Source organism: Aquarana catesbeiana, linkage group LG04 (genome assembly GCF_042186555.1).
Source record: "Aquarana catesbeiana isolate 2022-GZ linkage group LG04, ASM4218655v1, whole genome shotgun sequence".
In the NCBI taxonomy this organism is placed as follows: domain Eukaryota; kingdom Metazoa; phylum Chordata; class Amphibia; order Anura; family Ranidae; genus Aquarana; species Aquarana catesbeiana.
In genome coordinates, this window is record NC_133327.1 from 228,554,273 (window position 1) to 228,578,885 (window position 24,613).

Genomic DNA, 24,613 nt, shown 5'->3' on the forward strand with positions numbered 1-24,613 from the left:
GATACTGAGGAGGCTTGTGGAGAAGTTTGTGAGAGGATTTGTTCTGTATCTGACTCAAATGGAGAGTCTTGCTGTGACATTTTCTGTCTGTGAGAGCGCCCTGATGCTGTATCTTGTGAGGTGACTGGAGCTGCTTCAGCTGCAGTGAGTGCCTGTGAGCTCTTTGTGAGGTGATTTTTATTTCTGCCACGGTTTCCTCCCAGTACCATATTTCCTGCCCACACAGTTTGTTCCCTGGGGCAAAAAGGTTCAAATGGATACCTTTTGAGCCTGCAGGCTCCGCTTTGTCCTTCTCTTCTCTCCTCAGCGGTGTGGAGCTCTAACAATGCATGTCTGCTCCGCTAGGCTCCGCCTCCTGCCCCTCTTACAACTCATTTTCAATTTGTTTTCCTTACTTGGACCAGTCAGCCTGTGTTACTTTGGGCGCGGATTATACCCACTGGTTATAGCAGCCGGCCTCCCCGCCCACTCCCCCTTCTGCCCAGCAACATCTCTCTGCAGTAGAGACTACAACACACCACGACAGGATGACCGCCCTCTTCGGGACACATTACAAGCTCCTCCCTGTCGCGCCCCACACAACGGATTCACTCCAGCGCGACTTACACATCACGGACTTCCGGGTGTCTCAGCGTGCCAGTGACACGGGCTTCCGCCTGCAGATTGCTTCTTCCGACCCCATCGCCAGAGGATTTGGGACTACCACGAGCCTAGAAGCTGGCTCAACACAGACAGGCCCCCCGACTGCAGCACATATCTCCTAGTCTGATCCGGTCCCAGGCTCTGGATACATGCAAGATCATCGCCCAACTGTCACTGATTTTTGAGCGGACTCAACCTCCTATCTTCAATATGAGTCGAAGATCATCACTCATTCTGTCTTCTTACCGCAGACCAGCAGAGGAGAGCACTGGCCCTTCACTCTCATGTCTTCAGTCTCCACAACCCGCAAGTATATCTGTACTGCAACTATAACCCTAGGGGACTGCATCCAGTGGCACAACCATATAACTAATTTTTTTTGTTTTTTTTTGTTTTTTGTTTGTTCCGTACCTTTTTGACCTGGGACTCCCACTCCGCTCAGCTGACCGGCCACCACTCCCTGCATCGTTGGGATCGGTTAAGCTGGCCGTCATCCTATCGACCAGGCTATAAGACGGAGTGTAAGTCCCAGCTCCATACTTGAATGTGCCCACAGGAGGGCGTTGTTGCACCTATGTTTTGCGTACTCAAAATATATATGTACGGATTGATTGTTTATCTTATCTGCTCGTTGCACGTTCTTAATTACCAATCTCTTATTGCATAGTTCTGGCAGTTAGATATGTTTTGTTAAGACAATTGTTTACACACCTCCTAGGCATGACAGCACACCCTGCTATATGTTTCGAGTGCAGCAGGTTTTTATCCCCTACGTACACCACTACCCTCCCCCCCCCTCCCCCGGGGATGACGAATGACGAATGTCCCAGAACAGGGGCCTGAATCACTAGAGTGCCTCCTCCCACAGGCCAAGATGGGTACTCTTTACTTGCATCTCCACTTTACAGGCCTCCGCAGCTATCACGGCCATAGTCGTCCACACGCTCCGCCCTACTCCCAACATATTGCCCCACTAAGGTACTCCCCTGTTAGGACAGTTTATGGTCCCCTCCGGACGATGCATAACTAACACTTCCTACTAAACCTCTACGCGGCTCCCTGTGGTGGTCGGACACATAGTCCCACACCTCTTCGGATTTTCCCGAGATACATACACCCTTAAACCACACCCTTTTCCGGCTTACCAGACTCCACCTCCCCTCCCTCCCTTGTCCCCCTCTGGCCTTTCCCCCTCTCTGCCAATGGCAGGCCCGCAGAATACTAGTGTCCCCATGGACTTGTCTCAGAAGCAGCTGCACTCCCTCAAACTGCTTTCCATTAACATACGGGGACTTAACGTGCCCGAAAAACGGTCCCAACTCCTTCATTCTCTACAACGAGCCAAAACACATATTGCTCTTATACAGGAGACCCACTTCCGGACAGACTCTATCCCCAAACTGAAAAACCATTTCTTCCCCACGGCCTTCCACTCCTCCAATCCGGAGGCTAAATCAAAAGGCGTCTCTATACTTATTTCTAAACATTGTCCACTCGAAATTTCTGATGTACAAACTGATCCGCTAGGTCGATTTCTCTTCATCAAAGGCACCTTGCACCAATTACATATCACCATCGCCAACATCTATGCTCCTAATACAGGTCAAGTCACCTTCTTTCGTAACACCTTCCAACAACTTTCTAGCTTCCAACCGGGGACCCTCATTGTGGGCAGCGATTTCAACGTACCCTTAACCCCCTCTATAGACACGTCCAATTGGGCCTCCTCTCTATCCTACCGGGCATTAAAGTCAATCAAGCAACAGTTACACAACCTACTTCTTCACGATACCTGGCGTACATTACATCCCAAAGAAAAAGATTTTACTTTCTTCTCTACTCCACACAATAAGTACTCTAGACTTGACCACTTCTTTCTTTCACAGACAGACCTCTCACACCTCTCTACAGCAACCATAGAACCGGCCATACTCTCAGACCATAACCCCATCTCCATGACCTTACGTTGGGGCTCACCCAACATAAAGACACGCATCTGGCGACTAGACAGCTCATTACTGACAGACGAGATGTACATTCAAAGACTGACCACCTGCCTCTCAAACTTTTTTCAAGAAAACTCTACTCCTGACATAGCACCTACAGTCACATGGGCGGCACACAAATGTGTCATCTTCGGAGAACTAATGGCCATAGCTTCACACCGAAACAAACTTACAAACACCCGCATTGAGGAGTTAACGGCCAGCATCCGCGCTCTAGAACAGACACATAAGGCCTCCCTATCTATCGCGTCACTGGAAGACCTCTCCCAGGCTAGAGAGGAACTCTTAGAAACACTGACTGCAACGGTTAAACGCAAGTTCGCACTGTCACAAAAACTTTACTATGAATTCGGCAATAAAGCCAGTAAACTTCTGGCGAGGGCTCTTCAAACCAAAAAAGCCTCTCGTACCATCCACAAGCTCATCAATCCCAATGGAGAGGCAGTGGTCACCAATGAAGGAATCTTGGTGCAATTCGTCCAATATTTCACAAAACTATATAACCTTTCACCTACCCAGACGACAGGCACAGCGGGTGATCGTACGAAAACACTTACTGACTTCTTAGCACAATTTGGCCCTACCCTGCTCTCCCCTGAGGACTAACATACACTGGATCTTCCAATATCACCAAACGAAATCCTCGAGGCCTTAAAACAAATGAAGACAGGCAAAAGCCCAGGACCGGATGACCTCACGACAGCCTACTACAAAGCATTCCCGAATATCCTTGTACCACATTTAACCAAAGCACTTAATGACCTTACAACAACTTCGACCGCTCACAAAGATTTAATGGAAGCCCATATTACACTTATTCCAAAACAGGGCAAGGACCCCACATTAGTTCCCAACTATCGCCCCATATCCCTTCTTAACGTGGATTTAAAACTATATGCTAAAGTTCTAGCCAACCGCATTCTCCCCTTTATTCCATCACTAATCTCTCTTGACCAAGTAGGTTTTGTCCCTGGCCGAGAGGCCAGAGACAACACCACAAAGGCACTCAACATTCACCACTGGCTTACCAAAACAGCTACAAAAGGATTCTTTCTCTCCCTGGATGCAGAGAAGGCGTTCGACCGGGTCGCCTGGGACTACATGGAAGCCACCCTATGGGCAGCCGGCCTTCCACCACATATGTTACAAATGATCCTAGCACTATACGCCTCTCCGACCGCTAGGCTACGGATTAACGGTGGCTTGTCGGACGCCTTCTCTGTGTCCAATGGGACACGCCAGGGATGCCCCCTATCGCCCCTAATTTTCATTATGACAATGGAACCCTTACTCCGCAAACTGAGACATAATCCTGCTATCAGAGGGATTGATATCCGACAAAAGCAATATAAACTAGCGGCTTACGCCGACAATATTTTACTCTTCCTGACGGACCCTATAACGACCATCCCTAACCTCCTTGCGGACTTTGCTCTTTTTAAAAAACTTATCCAATCTTCAAATAAATTTCGAAAAATCCAAAGCCCTCAATATTACCCTACCGACTGAGACAGTAGACCTTTGCCGGAGTAACTTTCCGTTCATCTGGGAAAAATCAGAAATCACATACCTGGGGATCAAAATTACCACCCACCTAACGGACCTGTACACCAAAAATTTCCCTCCGCTGATTAGATCCATCCAAGATGACCTAAAGAAATGGAATTTAGGCTCATTTTCTTGGATGGGCAGAATATTAAAAATGAATATTCTACCCAGACTTTTATATCTCCTCCAAGCCATCCCGATCACACTACCACCTTCTTTCTTTGCCTCCTACAGACTTCTATGCAGGACCTTCGTGTGGGCCTCCAAACATCCAAGCCTTGGCTGGGACAGGCTAGTCCTTCCCAAGCAAAGGGGGGGACTGGGTCTTCCGGATCTCCAAAAATACTATTGGGCCTGCCACCTGACTAGATTGGTGGATTGGCATGTACACCGTCCCTCAAAGGACTGGATAGCCTTGGAAGCCTCGTTCGCAGACTTCCCCATCGCTAACGCACCTTGGATGAACCAAACCAATGTCCCCAGAGAACTCACCTCACACCCCCTCATTGGTACCACACTCTCTCTTTTCAAAAGAACTTACAAATTGCTCACCCTTTCACCCTCGCCAGGCCCCATGACCCATCTGGACAATAACCCAGACTTCCCCCCTGGACTCACCTTAAAAGACCCAACCTTGGATACTCTCACCTCGCAAGCTAGGGCGCAGAACTTCTATCACAATGGGACTCTCCTCCCTTTCCACACTCTTTCGGCCACAATGCCTAACCATGACATACCCTTTTACAAATATTTACAAGTGAGACATTTCCTTCAATCATCCAGACAATCCTCCCTCTGGCACAGGGATCTCACCCAGTTCAAATCTCTCTGCGCCTCTACAGAACCTCAGGGTCAACTAATTTCTGTAAACTACTCCCTTCTATTTACAGGTCATAAGGTCAAAGAAGACAAAATTATACAACAGTGGGAAAAAGAACTGACATTAGACCTCACTGCCACAGACTGGGATCACATATTCACCCTCCTGCATAAAGGCTCCATCAACGTCACGACACAGGAAAATAGATACAAATTGTTCTCGAAATGGTACCGGACCCCTGACAAGGTATACCACTTCCACCCCTCAATCCCTCCGACATGCTGGAGGTGTAATGACTCTCGTGGTACCCTGCTCCACATATGGTGGGAATACCCCCTTATACAACCATTCTGGTCTGAAATCCATCGGCTAATCACCCAAATCACTACATACACCCCAGACTTCTCTCCTGCCTACTACTTGTTACACCACACCCCAGAGTCCCCCGGCTCCTACAAAAAATCCCTAACTATACATGTGATCAACGCAGCCAACCTGTGTATCCCTGTGCACTGGAGAAATTCTGCCCCTCCCACGATAGAGGAGTGGATCCGCAGGGTGGACAGGATAGCGAATATGGAACAACTAATTGCCCAAGCCAACGACACACCCACTAAATTCCAGACCACCTGGGCATGTTGGCTTCACTACAGGCATCCCCAAACACGCTCGACCTTGCCCCCTTCATCTACTCCTCACCCCTGAGAGCTTTCTGTGGCCTGTTCCCTATCGATCCCCCCCAAAATCCCCTATTACCCCGTTCTCCCCCCCCCTCGTACGACATTGACCTGACATATTCATGCACACCAGTTCTGACCATAACGTTTTCCTACACACTCACTACCCTTCCTTTTTCATCACTAGCTGATCTCCCCCACACGACTGACTCCCCCTAGGCTCTGTTCATTCTTCGGATGTACTTAACTTCTACCTGCAATTCCCTCCGTTACTAACCAGACCGTTATAGTTTAACATATCCTACGCCTCTTCCTGTTCCTCCCTTTTCGTTCACAGCGAAGGTCCTGTTTAGGGGTGAACGAAAACGGAGTTGCTCACAAATAGGTCTGACTCACCTCCGCACAAAACATCCGATTTCATCGAGCCAACACCCTTAGTTCATGTATAGTGATATTTACTTTGTTAATAGACAGGGCCATGTGCCCGTACCCACTTTCTATCAACCGCTCTTGTACTCCCTGTTTTTGCCTATCAACGCCTATTGAAAAAGTGCGATATGCTTCACTGAGCTGTATGTCAAACTCTACTTGTTATTTTGTAAAATTTCAATAAAATCTTTTGAAAAAAAATTAGCTTTAAACAAATCATTAGGATTTGATGTCAATTTTATGCCCAAATATCCCAACTTCTTTCTGCGCCAAGTTAAAGGGAACTTAGGTTGGATTGCCCTCTGCTCTCCTATCTGGAGTGTTACATTTAAGAGTTCAGATTTAACCATGTTTATTTTAAAATTTGTAAGTTCCCCATAGCGCTTGAACTCCTCAAGTGCGATGGGGATTGTTGTTCTGGGGCTAGAGATGTAGCAAAGCACATCGTCTGCAAATGCTGCTACCCAAATTCCCTTAATATCTGGGTTCTTGCGGATCGCTGCCAGTAGGGGTTCCAAAGTTATTATAAACAAGACTGGGGACAGGGGGCAACCCTGTCTTGTCCCGTTAAATAATTCAAGGAGAGAAGACAGGATTCCATTTACTCTAATTCTGGCTCTTGGGTGCCGATATAGGGAAGCAATCCATCTCATCATCCTCTCCCACATCCTGGAGTGTTTCACAGGACTCCCACATCCTGCAGTGTTTCGAACATAAACCCCCAGCCGACTCTATCAAAAGCCTTTTCGGCATCGATTGACATGAAGACTGCTGGGGTACCTCTCCTAATTGCCTCCTGAACCAAAAGGATGGATTTCAGGGAGTTATCTCTCCCCTCCCTATCAGGCACAAACCCCACCTGATCATTATGAACGCACCTAGGTATCCAGGTCTTTAGCCTATCTGCAAGTATTTTGACAAAAATGTTTGTCTGTATTTAATAACAAGATTGGTCTATAACTACCTGGGGATGCTGGATCCTTTCCTTCCTTCAAGATAAGAGTGATGTGAGCCAAGAGGGACTCCTCTCAGAGCATCTCTCCTTCTCCTAGAGCATTTAGGTGATTACAAAGTTTAGGTACCAAAAATTTTAAGAATTTTTTATAATATAAAATGGAATATCCGTCGGGGCCCCGGCTCTTTCCCAGGGCAGTGTTACTTATTGCTCTTTCTACCTCCTCCTGCGAGATAGGGGTCTCAAGGAACTCTATCTCTTCCTTCTCTGCCCTGGGAAGGTCTAGGCCCCGTAGGTACTCCCTCATAGCCTCTTTCCTCCTCTCTCCATCTTCCTCTTTCCAGCCCACCTTGTATAAAGCACTATAGTAGGAGTGAAATATTTTTGCAATGATAGGGGAGGAGAATTCTAGCCCACCTCCCTCATTTCTAATCTTGGGTATAAAGGTCTTATTCTTTTTTTCCTTGACCCTTCTCGCCATCCATTTGCCTGATTTATTGCCCCCCTGATACTTTTCCTTATTTATGGTGTCAAAGGCGCATTTCCTGTCCTGTTCTAGTAGTTCGTATAATTTCCTTCTTTTTTCTATTAATTCTTGTCTTTCAGGCATCCCCCTTGGTCGCATACCTTGATCGAGTTCTTGGATCTCCTTATAAAGAAGTGACATTTTTTCCCCCCTTTCTTTCTATTTCCCCGCTCCTATGCTGATCAGGATCCCTCTTATATAAGCTTTGTGAGCCTTCCAGAGAGTGCCCTTGGATATTTCCTTTGTATCATTTATCTCAAAGTATGCCCTCAATTCCTGCTCTACCCTTTCAACAGAGTCCAGATCCTGAATGAGAGAGTCATTCAATTTCCAGTTCATCCCGGTCCGAGCATCCCCAGTTATCTCCAATTGGATTTTCACAGGGGCATGGTCGGACAATGTGATTGTTTTGATTTCTGCAGTCTTAAGATATTGAATTAATTGGTGTTCTATTAGGATATAATCAATCCTCAAAAATGATTTATGTACAGGGGAATAAAAAGTATAATCTCGTTTCTTTGGGTGACATATCCTCCATGCATCCATTAGCTGAAGGGTCATAAGCATTTTTTTAAGTTCCTCCTGTTTATAAATTATATATCAAAAGATTGGAGGTGTAAATACAATAACTCATCTGCTGGAGTCAGCCAACATCCCAAATTTTAATGCAAGAAAAGTTTTCCCCAAAGAGGGTGGGACTTTAAAGGCATAGATTGTCAATAAAGAATTGATAAAACATATATTTTATTTGAACAATATATAAAAAAGAATGTTTACATAGAAATTGATTATTAAATTACATATCATAGATACAAACACATTTTTTAAAAAGACAATGGTTGTTAGGTCTGCATATGGCTTTTGGAGTGTACGGTGTCTTCAAAGACCTCAGAAACACAAGATACACCCAAAATATGATAACATATAAGCATTCGATAAATCCTACGCGTTACGGAGTGTTTCACACTCCTTCTTCAGGGATAGTCCGATATGCATTAATTTTGTGCAATTATAGCCATCTAAAATGTAAAGAAATATATATATTATCGACAACATAGTTAAATCAGTGTCCATCAGAGGGAAAAGATGATACAGAGAATACGTCAATAAAGCTGCTGTACTCACGCGTCCAAAGAGCAACCAGGGCCCGGGCAATAAAACTTGGGTAGATAGAGAGAAGAGAAGTGAGTTCCCGTCTGATGAGGGAGGTGGGTACGTAGAACAGCCGGACGCAAACCAGAACTGCACACAGCTGAAGGCTGAGAATAAGAAGGAGCGGGGTATAAAAAGGTCACAAAAAACGAAGAAATTGCCCAAAATGCAAACAAAAAAGTGGCCAGAAAGAGCATGGCCAAATGTCATATATATATATATATATATATATATATATATATATATATATATATATAATGAAAAATAAACTAAAAAAGAAAAAAAATATAAGAATAATATATGGTGTATCCAAAATATATATAGTAAAAAAATATATATTATACCTCAAATAGGATGCTGTGTATACATAGACACAGGACGTAGATAGTAGAGAGGTGCCAGGTCACAGGGGACAGAAGTCTATCGTTAGTTCGATGCACTTTCAAGTGTATACAAATGTATAAAGCTTGGGAGGTGGGAAGGAGATCAGAGCTGGGCTTTAAAGATGTCCCATAGATCCACTCGTACACCAAGGTATCTATAAATTTTAAATAAGGTGGTGTAAATAAAATCCACACTTCATATGGCCAAAAACCATGCCTAAATCTCCCCATATTAAAAATGGTATTTACCCGAATCGGCACCCTTCAAGAGCCCACCGTCCTGTGAAGATCACAGCATAAAGTGCGCCATTACTGCAATGGCTTTAAATATACAACTCCATAGACCAAACTCAGCCTCCCAGCAGGTGCGGGTGATCTTGCCTGATGGCAAGCACCTCACACGTGCGTAGCTGTTAACGCTGCAGTCCCCGAGTGCACGGCGCATGGCGCCACCCCCTGCCCACATCTAAGATGGCGACATGGGAGGAGTGATGTCATGCGTCACGCTCTCACTGACATTAATGCGCAGTCACCCGGGGGAGCCACTCAACATAGGGAGGAGACTGGGGAAGATGCTAAGTAGTCTCCTCAGACTGTCATAGCGGCCGCACACACTGGGATTGTATGCGATCGCACTGACAGTCATATGACTGTGGAAGTGGGGCAAGATGGTAGGGGAGGAGAAACATCTGCCCTCAAAGTTGAGGGCAGATGATCCCCACTGATAGAGGGGGATCGCAGGGGAAAGGCCGGATGGACGGATGAGGTGGGATCAGCGCATCAAATCATTGCATCCCAATACACGCCCAGAACGGCATGGGCGTGCCGGGATTGCGACCAAATTAACCACATAGTCCACCCCAATACCCATCAGTGAGCAAAAGCGTAAAATAAAAGGATGATGGAAAGATAGATAAAAGAGCAAGATAGAAGTAGAAAGGTCAGAGATAGAAAAAAAAGAAAAAAAAAGAAAAAAAAACAGCAAGCCCTGATTGCATAGAGGATGCCCAGGCACAGCAGACACCACAGACGTAAATGGCAGAGAAGGTATCCATAAAATGGAAAACATGGGCGGAAAAGGTGATCTATACAATCAAGACAAAAATTGATAATTAATCTTTTTCCATGCCCCCAGATATAAAGCCCTCCAAAAAGGGCCTATAATTGGCAGCTTCGTTCAGGCCTGGGAAGATTGTGGCCTGTAACGTGAAGATCCACTTGAGCTCCTTTTGCAAAATGATCTTGTTCCAGTCTCCCCTTCTTGCACTGGGGTGAACTCTGTCAAGGACCAAAAACTTGATCCTTGGACAGACACCACAGTGCAGGGACAGAATATGTCTTCCAAGGGGGAGATCTGGAACACATTTGCTCATATTCCAAATATGATTGGACATCCTGGTACGTAGTTCAAGCTTAGATTTCCCCACGTAGAAGGAGCCACAGTCACACAGTAGTAAATAAACCACCCCTTTCGTTTTGCTATTAGCAATATGTGCCTCTTTGAAAGGTCCACCATTGGGCAGGACACACACTCTATTCTCCACGTGTCGAGCTTCCACCCACGCCCTCTTGTTACTTCCATACCCTTTAGTCAGTACCTATGTACTAGAAGGAACTGTTCAGATGAGGAAAGCTTCCAAGCTGAAGCGCAACAATTAAAAATTAGATTATTGGAGCGAGGGCCCTGGTTGCTCTTTGGACGCGTGAGTACAGAAGCTTTATTGACGTATTCTCTGTACCATCTTTTCCCTCTGATGGACACAAGCACTGATTTAACTATGTTGTCGAAAATATACATATTTCTTTACATTTTAAATGGCTATAATTGCACAAAATTAATGCATATCGGACTATCCCTGAAGAAGGAATGTAAAACACTCCGTAATGTGTAGAATTTATTGAATGCTTATATGTTATCATATTTTGGGTGTATCTTGTCTTTCTGAGGTCTTTGAAGACACCGTACACTCCAAAAGCCATATGCATACCTAGCAACCATTGTCTTTTTAAAAAATGTGTTTGTATCTATGATATGTAATTTAATAATCAATTTCTCTGTAAACATTCTTTTTTATATATTGTTCAAATAAAATATATGTTTTATCAATTCTTTGTTGACAATCTATGCCTTTAAAGTCCCACCCTCTTTGGGGAAAACTTTGCTTTAGTACTTTCCTTAGGAATCTATAAGGGTCTCTATTTGCCGAATATATATTTGCTATTGTACACATCATATCGAACAGTTTCCCTTTTATAAAGAGATAGCTTCCCTCTGGGTCGGCCAGACATTCTCCCTCTACAAACATCATTGTCCTGTCAAATCCAATAGCTACACCCCTTGAGTGTGTTGATCCTGCGTCCCCATAGAACCACTTTGGGAACTGCTGTGACACTAAGCTATTGCCTGACAAATGTGTGATATAAGTCTCCTGTAGGCACACCACACTTGCTCCCAAATACTGTAATTCCCTATTTATTTTATACCTTTTTTTGCTGTTTTTAATTCCCTTACATTATACGTGACCAAGTTTACCACTCCCATATATCACCCCAATAGGAGCATTCGGCCAATCCAGAGAGGCACTCTGAAAAATGGAGAGAGAGATGATGAGTAAAAAAAAAAAACCTCCAATTCCTCATTCCTATACTTCTCGGGGAGCCCTTTAATTTGTAAATTTTGCGTCGACTGCGATTCTCGTAATCTTCTAATTTATAGAGGAGACCCCTGTTTGCGCTTTGAAGATAGTTTAGTTGTTTACTAATGTCCTCCAATCGTTGTTCGTGATAATCTAATCTGCCCTCCGTCTCTTCAACCCTTCCCAGTACCTGCTCAATGTCCATTCTTACTACAGCTATATACACTTTCAGTGATGCCTCCATTTTGGACAGCATCTCTGCCAGCATCTCTTTGATTTGTATGCCTTCCTCCTGCGTTGTCAGTTGAGGAGGTCTTTTCCCTGCTGAATCGTCCTCCCCACCACTTTTCCTCTGTGTCCCTTCTTGGTTCTTAAAACTAGCCTGGGGGTGACTCCCGTTAATTCTTGGTCCCGTTGTTTTACCTTCTTGCACTTTCCCTGTTTTATTCTCCTCTTCTACCACCTTTTGTCTATTTATCTCTGGACGTGTTGGAGCCCCCGTCCTAGGGCTACTTTGCGCTTCTTCCGTAATTCTAGAGTCGGTGGACATATAGCATATAGTTGTATACCGCCAGGGCTTAACACTGCTGTGGCCCCTTTATTTGCTTTGGTTGACTTCCCCCTCATTTCTATAACTTATGTCTCGACTGAGATAGCATGGAGTCTTGATACAGTCCTGATTAAAGGATGGTTTATGCGCAAGTATTTTCTAATAATTAACTCATACAGTTCAATAAATGCAAAACAAAGAAGAAAAGGAAAGGGGAGAAGGGGGCACCCCGAATCCTCCTCTGGTTTATTGTATGCAACTCATCGTCTAGCTTGCCTCACAGTTCCCACAGACAGAGTGCAATCTTTATAAAGTCCTGGAATATTATGCAATTTCAGAAAATAAAACTCTTGCAATCCACTTACCAGTTACCAGTTCATATGTATGAACAAAGAGAATCGTAAGTTATCATCATCTATCCCCAGCTTCTCAATCTCACAGCTTTTATAATTTCACCTGTGGATAGGGCATAGGGGGGAATTCTCAGCCACAAATTTCTTATGTCAAGTACAGGGAAGTGTCATCATCCACCTCTCTTCCAGACCCCTTGCTATACTGGTCTCTTTTTCAGAGAAACCACAGGGACACAGAGACACTCTCACCTCCTCCTTCACCGCAGATCACTGGGATCCTATGACGGGGCTCCCCCTTCCTGCTTCAGCGTTTGCTCCGTCTGATTCCATCCAGCCTGCTCAGTGATGGTCCATCAGCGGTACCTCTCTCCAGCTGCAGCGGTGCCTTTCTCCAGCTAACGCTATGGTTAGGGTGGATACTTGATCTCCGAGGTCCTATGGTAGAGGGGGGACGGACGTGGTCACCCGATGCTAGCAGAGAGAGAGCAATAACTTGTCGGGCAGGGCCAGCTCTATCTCTCCATGCTGCGCTCTTGGTGTCCTGCCATTCCAGCCATGAGCAGAGTGGGTGTGCAGGGAGGGCTGAGGATCTGGGACATGCTCAAAGCGTGCCTACATGTTGACGCTCCACCCCATCCCTTCACCCACATTCTTAATGTGCTCTAACAGGGGTCTCTGAATTCTATGTATATTAGTGTGGCACAAGAGAGGTCTTGAAGGTAGTGGGTATATTATAGCTCTGAGGTCCTCCTGTTCCCAAGAAGCTGAGCCATGCAGAAGAATTAGGTAGTGATGCAGCAGGAGAGTAAGTCGCTGGTGAGCTCAGGAAGTCTGGTGCCTGCAAGAGAACAGTCTTCTGGTCACATAAAGGGGATTCATAGATGTCTGTGTCATTGTTAAAGGCCATTGTGTACAACACAGCTACCTTCTTGAATGTGTTTGTTCTTGAGAGGGCTAAAAGTACTGCATGGCTGATAGTTTTGTGACCAGTGGTGTACCCTGTGCTTTCTTCAGACCTTGGAGAGACATGATAACTAGGTGAAGGGAAGTTTGAAAATGTTTTTGTTTGCTGACTAAACAGCATTATGGGCAGAGAGCTTTGGGTTTGTGCATATCCTCATGCATAACCTTCTAGCCACCCCCCTATATTTCCCTTATTTTCTAAATATACCTGTAAATGTCAAAAAATAATGTGTGTGCATGTGTTTTTTCATGTAATCATTTGCAAATGGCATCTATATGTGACTGCGATATGAATGAATGCATGAATGAATAACTTGTATAGTGCTACATATGCAAACTAAATCGTCTCAAGGTGCTTTTGCCGCCAGTGTCCATCTGGGTCTTCAGAAGAGATGGGTCTTAAGCTTCTTCCTGAAGGCCAGATGCTTTTCTTCCGAGCGGATGTCTGTGAGTAGAGCGTTCCATAGCCATGGTCCTTGGACTGTGAACCTTTGTTCGCCTTTTAATTTATAACAGGTCTTGGGATGTGGAGGAGGTTCTGGTTAGTTGACTGGAGAGAGCAACCTGGGGTGTAGTGCTTTATTTTGTCACAGAGGTATTGCAGGGCTTGTCCTTGTGTACATCTGTGAGTGAGGCAGAGGGCCTTAAATGTAACTAGGTCCTTCATGGCTAGCCAATGGAGGGTCCTCAGGGATGGGGTGATTGATTCCCAGGGTTTTTTCCAGTTACCAGTCTGGCTGCTGTATTCTGGATGATTTGTAGACATGAAATTTGGTATTTTGGAAGTCCTAGGTAGAGGGAATTTGCATAGTCGAGTTGGGAATTGATGATTGTTCCAACTACTGCTGCTGTATCGCCGGGATGAAGGGGATGAGTCTACGCAATAGGCGAAGAAGGTAGTGGGATCTGCTGACTACTGATCCTATTTGTGCATCCATCGTCATGTTTGAGTCAAAGATGACTCCGAGGCTTTTGGCTTTAGTGCTGGGGGTGATGGGTTGTCCAAGGATGTTGAGTGGTGTGGACATCATGCCAGGGCTTTTGTTTCAGTTTGTGTGGAGGAAGAGGAGTTCTGTTTTGGATCCACTGAGTTTAAGGGAGCTCTCTGTCATCCAATCATCAATCAATGAGAGATAGTTTTCCAGTGCCTGGTATTGGTCTTTTTTGTTGGTGATGCGTAGGTAGAGTTGGATGTCATCTGCGTAGGAGTGATAAAGTAGGTCCTGGTTGCTGATGATTTGGAAGAGTGGGCGGAGATAGCTGTTAAAGAGCATGGGCGACAGGGGTAATCCTTGAGGGACTCCACATGTAATTTTTCACGCCTCCGAAGTGAAAGCTCCTAGTTTCACTTTCTGAGATCGGTTCTCTAGGAAGGGTGCGAACCAGGGTAAGTCTGAGTCTGCAACTCCAGCTACTTCTGTGAGACGAGTGAGCAGTGTTTTGTGGTCTACTGTGTCGAACGCTAAAGTGAGGTCCAGCAGCACCGGGAGACAGGTTGTTCTTTTTGTAATATTGTTTGGATGGTGGTTGGTATTGTTGTAGCAGTAATCCTTAGGCTGCAGAGGATGTCAACTGAATAATTGATGGCGCACCTGATGGGAGCGTGCTCTGGGGTGCGTGTTATGGAGTGAGTGGCTCAAGGTGCCATGGTGCTCTGTCCCGGAGCAGAGTTGGCGGTGGTGGTGATAGTTTGTGTGGTGGTGGAAGGGGTAGCAGCGGCGGGTGCTGCAGGCTGGGGCAACCCAGGTAACATTGGGAGGAGCTGTCTGTGAAAATTTAAAAAGTTAAAGTAAATAAAAAGTTTAGAAAAAGGTTTAAAAGTTTTAAAGTTAGTAGAATTCTATGTCCTTTTTTCTGTCTAGGGTGTAGCAAGATGGCCGGCCGACACTTTCTATGTCCTTATGGCTGGTCCAGGTGTGGCAAGATGGCCACCATCAGCACAGGAGGCCGTAAGATGGCAACAGGCAGACTTAAAAATACAGAAATGGATGTTTTATCTTGATATATCTTTATGTGTTGTTCTGGTAGTCACAAAAAAGTAAAGGTTTTGATACCATGGTGGTTCTTGTCTTTCCTGGATGCTTGCAGTGCTTTGGTTTCACATTCATGGGTTATCTCTAATTCCCATGGATATCTGTAATAATATTTCTAGACTATAAAGAATACCTTTATTGCATGGAAAAATGTTTCCTTTCTGGTGCTACTTGAAGCATGTTGTGCATGCACAGTGAGAAGGATGGTACAAGAAAATAGGTCCCATGTAAATGAAAACAGTTGCTTACAGCACAGCATGTGTTAAATAAAAGACAATGAATACATGCTCAAATCAGATTCTACTGGCCATGTAACCTTGTGTATTAACCTCTACTGGGAGTTTAGATGCTGCAGTGCTGGATTTTTCAAAACTGTTTAATCCCCAAGGCTATTAAAAATTAATGAATTTGCTATACAGAGTGTATGTGTATTTTTTAAGATTTTGAAATGACTTTTTATGCCCTTCTATAACTTGCAAACATCAGGGTTTCTATTCTGATGAAAAATGAACATTTCTCTGAAGAGGTGTTAATGCTTAAAGATCAAGTAAATGTATATGTCCAAGCGTATTTTCCTTTGAAAAAGCAACAAGCAGAAATGGTTGTTGAGTTTTCTCTAAGGCTTTTTTTTTTTGAATGACATTGAGTGTGGATAGCTTCCTATCTCAAGGAACAACACCACTGTAGCCTCGTCTCAAAGGATTCATGCTTCATCTAACAGGAGACATCTTGAACTGTAGCTAGACATGACCAGGGGTAGAGAATGTAGGTTGTGTTCCAAACATCTTGTTTGTTTTCTGTCAAGTCCCATGCTGTGCTCTCTGAACTCATACTGAGAATCTGTGATAACAAATGCAGATTAAGGAGTTGTTATGGAGTAGGGTATTTTATGAATATCATTCATTTTGTATATATATTTTACTTGGGTTCAGTGCTTCATCTATTAAATTTTCTTTAAATATTTTCCTAAGATATATTTTTTTGTTTCAGACACAAAATAAGAATGTAGAGTTACACAGTTGAATACGTGTAACCACATTGTGCAAGGACCCATTTAATGCTTAGTAACCATGTTGAAAATAATACTGTGGTCTGTTAAAGCACATTGGGGTTCAAAGTTTGCGCTCAGAAAAAAAGCCCTTCTAGTTTAAAGGTCATTCAGGTAAATTGAAGGATTTCAAAATGCCTGCGTAATCCTTTGTAATAAACTGATTCTTTCTTTTAATTACTGACACTCCGATTTAAGTAACAATGCAGGCAAGGTTTGCTGTATAAATAGTTTTATTAATTGCATAGTTTAACACAAGGGCGAAGTTGGCATCTGTACATTGTTAGTTTATAAGTGTGGGTGGTGACTAAAGTTGTGTGAAAAGTTGAGTACCAGGGCTGAACCTAGGGTCACAGACGCCTGGGTGCAGAAATATTTCTGGTGCCCCCACATGGGCGTGGCCATTTTACTAACTCCTCCCCTTTACAAATGTTTCTATGGCAATGACTCAAACACAGAGATGCTCCCCTAAAAAGTCTTTGTTACCTTGGGATCCTCCCATGATCTTTTAACAATAAAGAAAATACAGGAAGAGAGTACACTAATGGGACTTGGATGGTGATCTCTCATTTGCACACAGAGAGGGCTTCTGTTAGAAAATCTGTTAGAAAGAGCCCCCAGACATATTGCAGACATACTACAGGAGATGGTCAGAGACTGCAGACATTATACAGGAGATGGTCAGAGACTGTAGACATACTACAAGAGATGGTCAGAGACTGCAGGCATACTACAAGAGATGGTCAGAGACTGCAAACATACTACAGGAGATGGTCAGAGACTTCAGACATGATACAAGACATGGTCAGAGATGGCAGACATACTACATGAGATGGTCAGAGATGGCAGGCATACTACAGTAGATGGTCAGAGACTGCAGACATGATACAAGAGATGGTCAGAGGCAGCAGACATGATACAAGAAATGGTCAGAGACTGCAAAAATTATACAAAAGCAGCCTACCAGTGCCCACCAAATGTAGCTTATCAGTGCCCATCAAATGCAGCTTATCAGTGCCAACCAACTGCAGCCTGCCAGTGCCCACCAATTGGAGCCTACCAGTGCCCACCAATTGCAGCCTAGCAGTGCCCACCAATTGCAGCCTGCCAGTGCCCACCAATTGCAGTTTACCAGTGCTCCTGGATCACACAGAGTGGCGATGATCTCCTGCTGTCACGGAGCTTGGATTTGAATCTGCCAGGTGGCCACTGTAACAAAGTCCTGCCTCCTAGACCAGCTCGTGACTCCTATGATACACATCACACTGATTCAAATTCACTGCATTGGATCAGTTTTCTGTCTAGGAGGCGGGACTGTGTTACAGTGATGTCGGGCATTTTAGACCAAAGCTCACATGGTGTGTGTACAGTGGTGACTCTAGGAACAATATATGGGGGGCACAAAAGATACCACAGTCAAAACTGGGGGGCACTAATAATTTTTGCACTGGTGTCACCGGACGCACTATTAACCCCCAGCACTGGTCTCAGCGCACACACTATTATCCCCCAGCACTGGTCTCAGCGGATGCATTATAACTCCCAGCAGTGGTCTTAGCAGACACACTAATAAACCTCAGCACTAATGTCAGCGGACGCATTATTAACCCTTGGCACTGGTGTTAGTGGATGCACTATTAATCCCCATCACTGGTCTCAGCAGATGCATTATTAACTCCCAGAACTGGTCTCAGCTGGTGCACTAATAACCCTCAGCACTAATGTAAGCGGACGCACTATTAACACCCAGCAGTGGTCTCAGCGGACGCATTATTAACCCCCAACACTGGTCTCAGCAGATGCACCATTAACCCCTATCACTGGTCTCAGCAGACACACCATTAACCCCCAACACTGGTCTCAGCAGACACACCATTAACCACCAACACTGGTCTCAGCAGACGCACCATTAACCCCATCACTGGTGTCAGCGGACGCACTATTAACCGCATCACTGGTCTCAGTGGATGCACTATTAAGCCCTGATGCTGGTCTCAGTGGACGCACCATTAACCCCCAACACTGGTCTCAGCGGATGCACTATTAACCCACATCACTGGTCTCAGCAGATGCACCATTAACCCTCAACAGTGGTCTCAGCAGATGCATCATTAACCCCCAACACTGGTGTCAGGAGACGCATTATTAACCCCCAATACTGGTCTCAGCAGATGCACTATTAACTCCCAACACTGGTCTCAGTATTCAAACTATCAAACCCAATCACTGGTCTCAGTGGATGCAATATTAACCCCCTACACTGGTGTCGGCGGACCCACCATTAACCCCCTTCACTAGTCTCAGCGGATGCACTATTAACCCCCAAAACTGGTCTCAGTGGATGCACCATTAACCCCTAACACTGGTCTCAGCAGACATACTATTAACAATAACACCCAACATTACCCCCTACACTCCACAAATACCTCCTCACACTTCACAAGGTACACCCTCACTTCACAAATACTCCCTGCCCACACACTTCACAAATACCCCCACTTCACATATACCCCCTCTTCACAAAAGTCAACCCCAGTCACCCCACTAATGACTTTGCTGAGCCTTTGTATGATGGCTCACTCACCTTTCCCACTGGCAGTCAGCTGGTGGCCTGATCTTCTGCCTCCCGAGTCCTCTTCTCCTGTCAGGTTTACCACGATCTCCCACCCTGAGTGGAGGCCAGATGGGTTGCAGCAGGACCCTGGATCTGGGCCGGGCACAGCCTCCGAGAAAGCTCAGCTCTTGATCACCAGTACCTAGGTGGGCAATGGGCGGATTGTCCCTCTGCTCTGTTCTTTCTACTATGCTCTTCTGTACTGTGCGCGCTGGGCTGCAGCAGCATGCGTGGGAGAGGACACAGGTGACAGACAGAGAAAGTTTCCAGCTGCTGTGTGCTGCCGCATGTGACCCCCCTGGCCCCCAGTGGGGCAGAACAAGCGGGGGTGCAAGGAATAAACTTGCTCTCCCCTTGTGATGCCACTGTGTGTATGACACAGACAAGGCCAAGGAGAGGAGGAGCAAGGGGAGCACTCTGGCGATCCGGTGTCCCCACCGCTGCGGCGCCTGAGTGCGGTGCACACCACGCACCCGCCCATGTTGGCCCTGGTGAGTATTTACTTATAGTTGCTGCGAGGTTGAGGTTTGCTGTGTTAAGTGTATAGTTTAACAAAATGGCATACTTCAACATAGAAAGCAGCAGAGAAGAGTAATGCTTTAAAAAAAATATAAAACTTTATTCGTATTTGTGGCAGTGTTCTAATTATCTTTTTTACCCATATAGCTAGTTTAAATTTTGTCTTTAGGGGTAATTTGATTCAGTGCACATCCTGCTCTATGCATGAACTCCTTGAACAACCATGGGAAAGTGAACAAAGTGTAATGCCCCATACACACGGTCGGATTATCCGATGGACAATGTCCGATTGGAGCGTGTTGTTGGAAATTCCGACCGTGTGTGGGCGCCATCGGACATTTTCCATCGGATTTTCCGACACACAAAGTTGGAGAGCAGGAGATAAAATTTTCCGACAACAAAATCCGATCGCGTCAATTCCGACCGTGTGTGGCCTGTTCCGACGCACAAAGTGCCACGCATGCTCAGAAGAAATTCCGACACGGGACAGCTCGTTCTGGTAAACTTAGCGTTCGCAATGGATACAGCACTTTCGTCACGCTGCAATGTTAAAAATGGTTTAATACCAATGGATACAGCACTTTCGTCACGCTGCAATGTTAAAAATGGTTTAATACAGCGCACTCTCTTCTTCTTTATAATGTGACAAGAATTAAGTCGTTTTGCTGCTCATATTCACACACACTTCTCACAAAGTTTTATTTGTGTTTTTTTTAGTGGGATTCCCTCAATATATTGTTATTAGTTGTCACATCTGACAGTTTTATTTTTTTTTTTATTTTTTTTTTTGGATTTTCAGCCTTTTTTTTTCTTTAATGTTTGGATTTTTTCCAAGGCTGATCTTTGCTCAATGTTATTTTTATTTTTACTCCAGAATATTTTTGTGTGTGTTTTGTGTGTCAAGTTACCCCAACACCATTGATATCTTTTATTATTTAATCTCCAGGAGATTGTTTGGTGTTGGTGTCCCTTGTTCATTTCACATTGTATATTTGAAATATACCTGAATCCTCACAAACAAACTGTCATTTTTGAAGTAAAACACATAGGAGAGTATAATTCAAAACAAAAATCCTTTATTAAGGGATCAGAACCAAACAAAGAGGAAGGCAACACTGGATCAACAGGAGAAATTAGCGAAGCCTGGGACCCCCACGGCAGACATCAATTCTTCAACATCAAAATTGGTGGCCTGAGGAGTCCATATGTAAGAGAGGGCAGTCTGGTCCAGAAGTCCCAGAGATCCGGATAGCAGCAGATGACATCTGTGTCCCCAGGCTGTGGTACCACAAGAGGCTGCATCTTTTGGCCAACCAGACTGAACGCAGGGCAATCATTGTCTGGTCTTCCTTCCACGCTTCCTTCCGGGCTGTGGCTGTGCAGTTGGAGATGTGGCAGGAGGAGGAGTAGGACCTGGAGGAGGAGGAGGAGGACTGGGAGGACCTGGAGGAGGACTGGGAGGACCTGGAGGAGAGGGAGGAGGAGGAGGAGGACCTGCAGGAGGAGGAGGAGGACCATCCCAAAGCTGTGTGTGAGGTGTAATTTGGCCCCTCATACCTTTCTCCAGAGCCTCTGATATGAGGGCCTCACACATGGCTTTTTGGCCCTCCTCCATCCTCTGCATTTTATATGCTATGAATGCAGCAATGTTCTCCTGCCTGGTGTGGGGTGCTCCCAGGACCTCTGTAGCCCTCCAAAAGAATGCTATAGCCGCCTCCTCTAGGGTACTCGTCCTACTGCCACTTTCTGTTTTCAGGTGTGGTGGAGGGACCTTGATATCAGCCAGCCGGCTCGGCCCGGCCACCTCCTGGCTGAGACTTCCCTGTGTATAAAAAAGGGACATGGTTGTAATGTTTTGCATCATCAATCACAATTCTAAATTAGTACTCCCAACTAACATCTAGTTATCATCATTGATTGGACAAGCAGAAATATGCTATACCTGGCTCAATCTGGGCTCCTCCACATGTGGCCTGGAAGGCCCAGGTTGGGTGTCAGAAGCCTCAGCCGGGGGGGAAGGAAGCGTGGAAGGAAGACTGGAGAGGGATGACCTGGGTTCAGTCTGGCCTGCCAGAAAGTGCAGCCTGTCATAGTACAACATCCTGGGGACATAGATGTCATCTGCTGCTCCGGATCTCTGTGAATCCTGGACTTTCTTGCGCTCCCTTAGATATGTGCTCCTCAGGCCACCAATGAAAATCTTTAAATAAGTGATGTCTGCCGTGGGGATCACCTGCTTCACAATTTCACACAATTGCTCCAGTGCTGCCTTCCTCTTTGCTTGGTTCTTGAAATGGGGGTGTTTAATCTCCCACAGACAGGGCAGCTCACTTAACATATCTATGAATACTGACATGAAGTAATTATCTTTCATTAAGATATCCATGTTCACTGCAAGACACAACACAAGACAAAGCCTAATGTCAGACAAAACTCTCCTAATCTTGTTACAATATAGGCCTCAATCTAGAAGCAGTATAGGCACAAGTTTGGCTCTTACCTTCGTTCTTACGATCGGCGCGTCCAATGCTCCTTCCTCCGCTCACAGATCGTACGTAATACGCACACGTGTTACGCTTTATACACACTGCGCATGTGTGTAACTCCGCCCGCGACATTCTTTCTAGTCTATTCCCCGCCCCTTTTCGTTCGGCGCAGTGGGTGAAGAGCACATGGCGGAGTTACAGCAGGTGCGTGCTAATTCGAACAACGAGGAGGAGGAGGAGGAAAGCCCGGATCCAGGCACGTCCCGATCCAGAAGGAGACGTTTTAAGGCCACAAATATGTAGTTTGGGGAGATGTTGGAGATGGTCGACATCATGAAGAAGTCTGACTATGATGGAAAATATGGGCCTTACCCCAACCCCAACATCAGAAAGGCCAAGATCATGGCGAAAGTGGTCAGGAGTCTTGAGCGGAATTTCGGGGTACGAAGGTCTAAAGATCAGCTCAGGAAGCGGTGGTCGGACCTGAAGTTGAGAGAGCCAGAGCAGTACCGAAAGATCCGGAGAGTGCTGCAAAAAAGTAAGTAGTTGTGCTGTGTTCCTATTCTTTCTGTCTTTATTCCGTTCGTTCTGCTCCATATGCTTTTAGTAATTGTAACGTTTCAAAAGGTCAACTTTAATGTTCATGGGCCCATTATTCGTTCGTATCAAACATTTTTCTTTCGGCCTCTAGAACACCATTGCATTTTCACACATTTTTGGGGGCCTACTTGGATGCCAAATATTTGTTTGTGTAGATGGGTTTGTTACTAGAATGAAATGCAAACTAGATTGTGTGTAAGGAGAGGACACTGAGCAGCTGTTTTCACATCTGGACACTGGAGCACTAGTGTGGGACCCCAGAACACCCTTTTTATTAGGGGGCCACACAGGTGCTCCAGTGTATACTATAGGGGGGGCTACATCTGTGAAGCTTGTACCAAACAGGTAAAGTATTGCAGCTTGACAAAGGGCAATAAAAAATATACATCTTGGAACTCTGCTAAAATAGATAATTGTACCCCACTTCCAAGCAATGTTTCCTATTTCTAGTTCTGCCATCAAATATCTGTGTGCTAATTATACCATTTTTGTTTTACATAGGGGAGAAAAGACTCGGACACCCCTCATCCCAGGAGACCAGAGACCCCCCCCCCATCTGGAAGAAGGGGAAATACCAACCCAAGAAGCTGAGCAGGAGGAAGAAGATGATGTGGTGGAGATTGGCACCACAACAGGTGAGTGTCTGTGACCACAGACTCAGGTAAAAGAGATGGATGGTGGCAGATTTTTGAGACCTTTTTTTTTGTTCTTTATCTCTTTTTAGGTGATCGTGATCCAGAACGCTTTACATCTGAAAGTGCCCAGATACTCATCGGGGAGATCATGGGATGTAATCTCCAATTGCAAAACATCCAGCAACAAATCACTGATGTTATTAAAAAAAATAATAACATCATTGATGTTTTGGGGCGAATTTAAACCCCACAAAATCACCTGTTTTATGTTACTAAAATTTTTACAATGTTTAGAAAAGCCAAATTTGGAGGATGCACACAGTGTGCCAACATGTGCCATCTGCCATCACGGGAGATCAATGGACGCGTTTTGGGGGTGCAACCCCTTCCTCAATTATAAAGTCGCATTGAGGAAGGGCTTGCTCCCCCAAAACACGTCCCTTGATCCTCCCTGATGGCAGATAGCACATGTTGACATTCTGAACTATGTGTGCATCTTCCAAATTTGGCTTTTCCAGGGGTGATTTCCCCCTATCTGAACGTTATATCAAACACAGTTCCTAAATACTCATGTCTGATATAGCCTTCAGGTTTTACCATTTGTGAACTTTGTAAGTTCAAGTTTTTTGGCTTTCTTGTTGGTTTTACACAGGCCTGTTTTATCTGAAATGGATATTTCGATTTTTGATAATGCTACTGCAAACATTGTTATACAACAAACATGTTAGTTTGTTTTAAAAACCTTGCGTAAATGCACATGTGATTGTGCAGCTATAAAAAAGTGCCTTACTCAAGAATGTGTGGATTATTGTCTCAACACTACAACACTTTTGGGGTGATGTAATTGCTGTTTTATGCACAAATGGGGGTTATTTCCTAAGGGCAATTACACTTTGCACTACAAGTGCAGGTTCAGTGCAGTTGCAAGTGCACTTGTAGTGAAATGTGTTTTGGCATTTAGGAAGTACCAGCCAACACTATTTTTTATAAGGTTACCCAATCATGACATTTTCTGCACTCAAAACATTTCTGTCAGGG

General features: G+C 45.0%; 1 protein-coding gene across 2 annotated transcripts in view; it reads left to right on the top strand.

The window, feature by feature from the left end:
• NAALADL2 (N-acetylated alpha-linked acidic dipeptidase like 2) overlaps positions 1-24,613 on the top strand; it is a 2,111,880-nt gene that overhangs the window by 679,444 nt on the left and 1,407,823 nt on the right. The window lies entirely within an intron of this gene.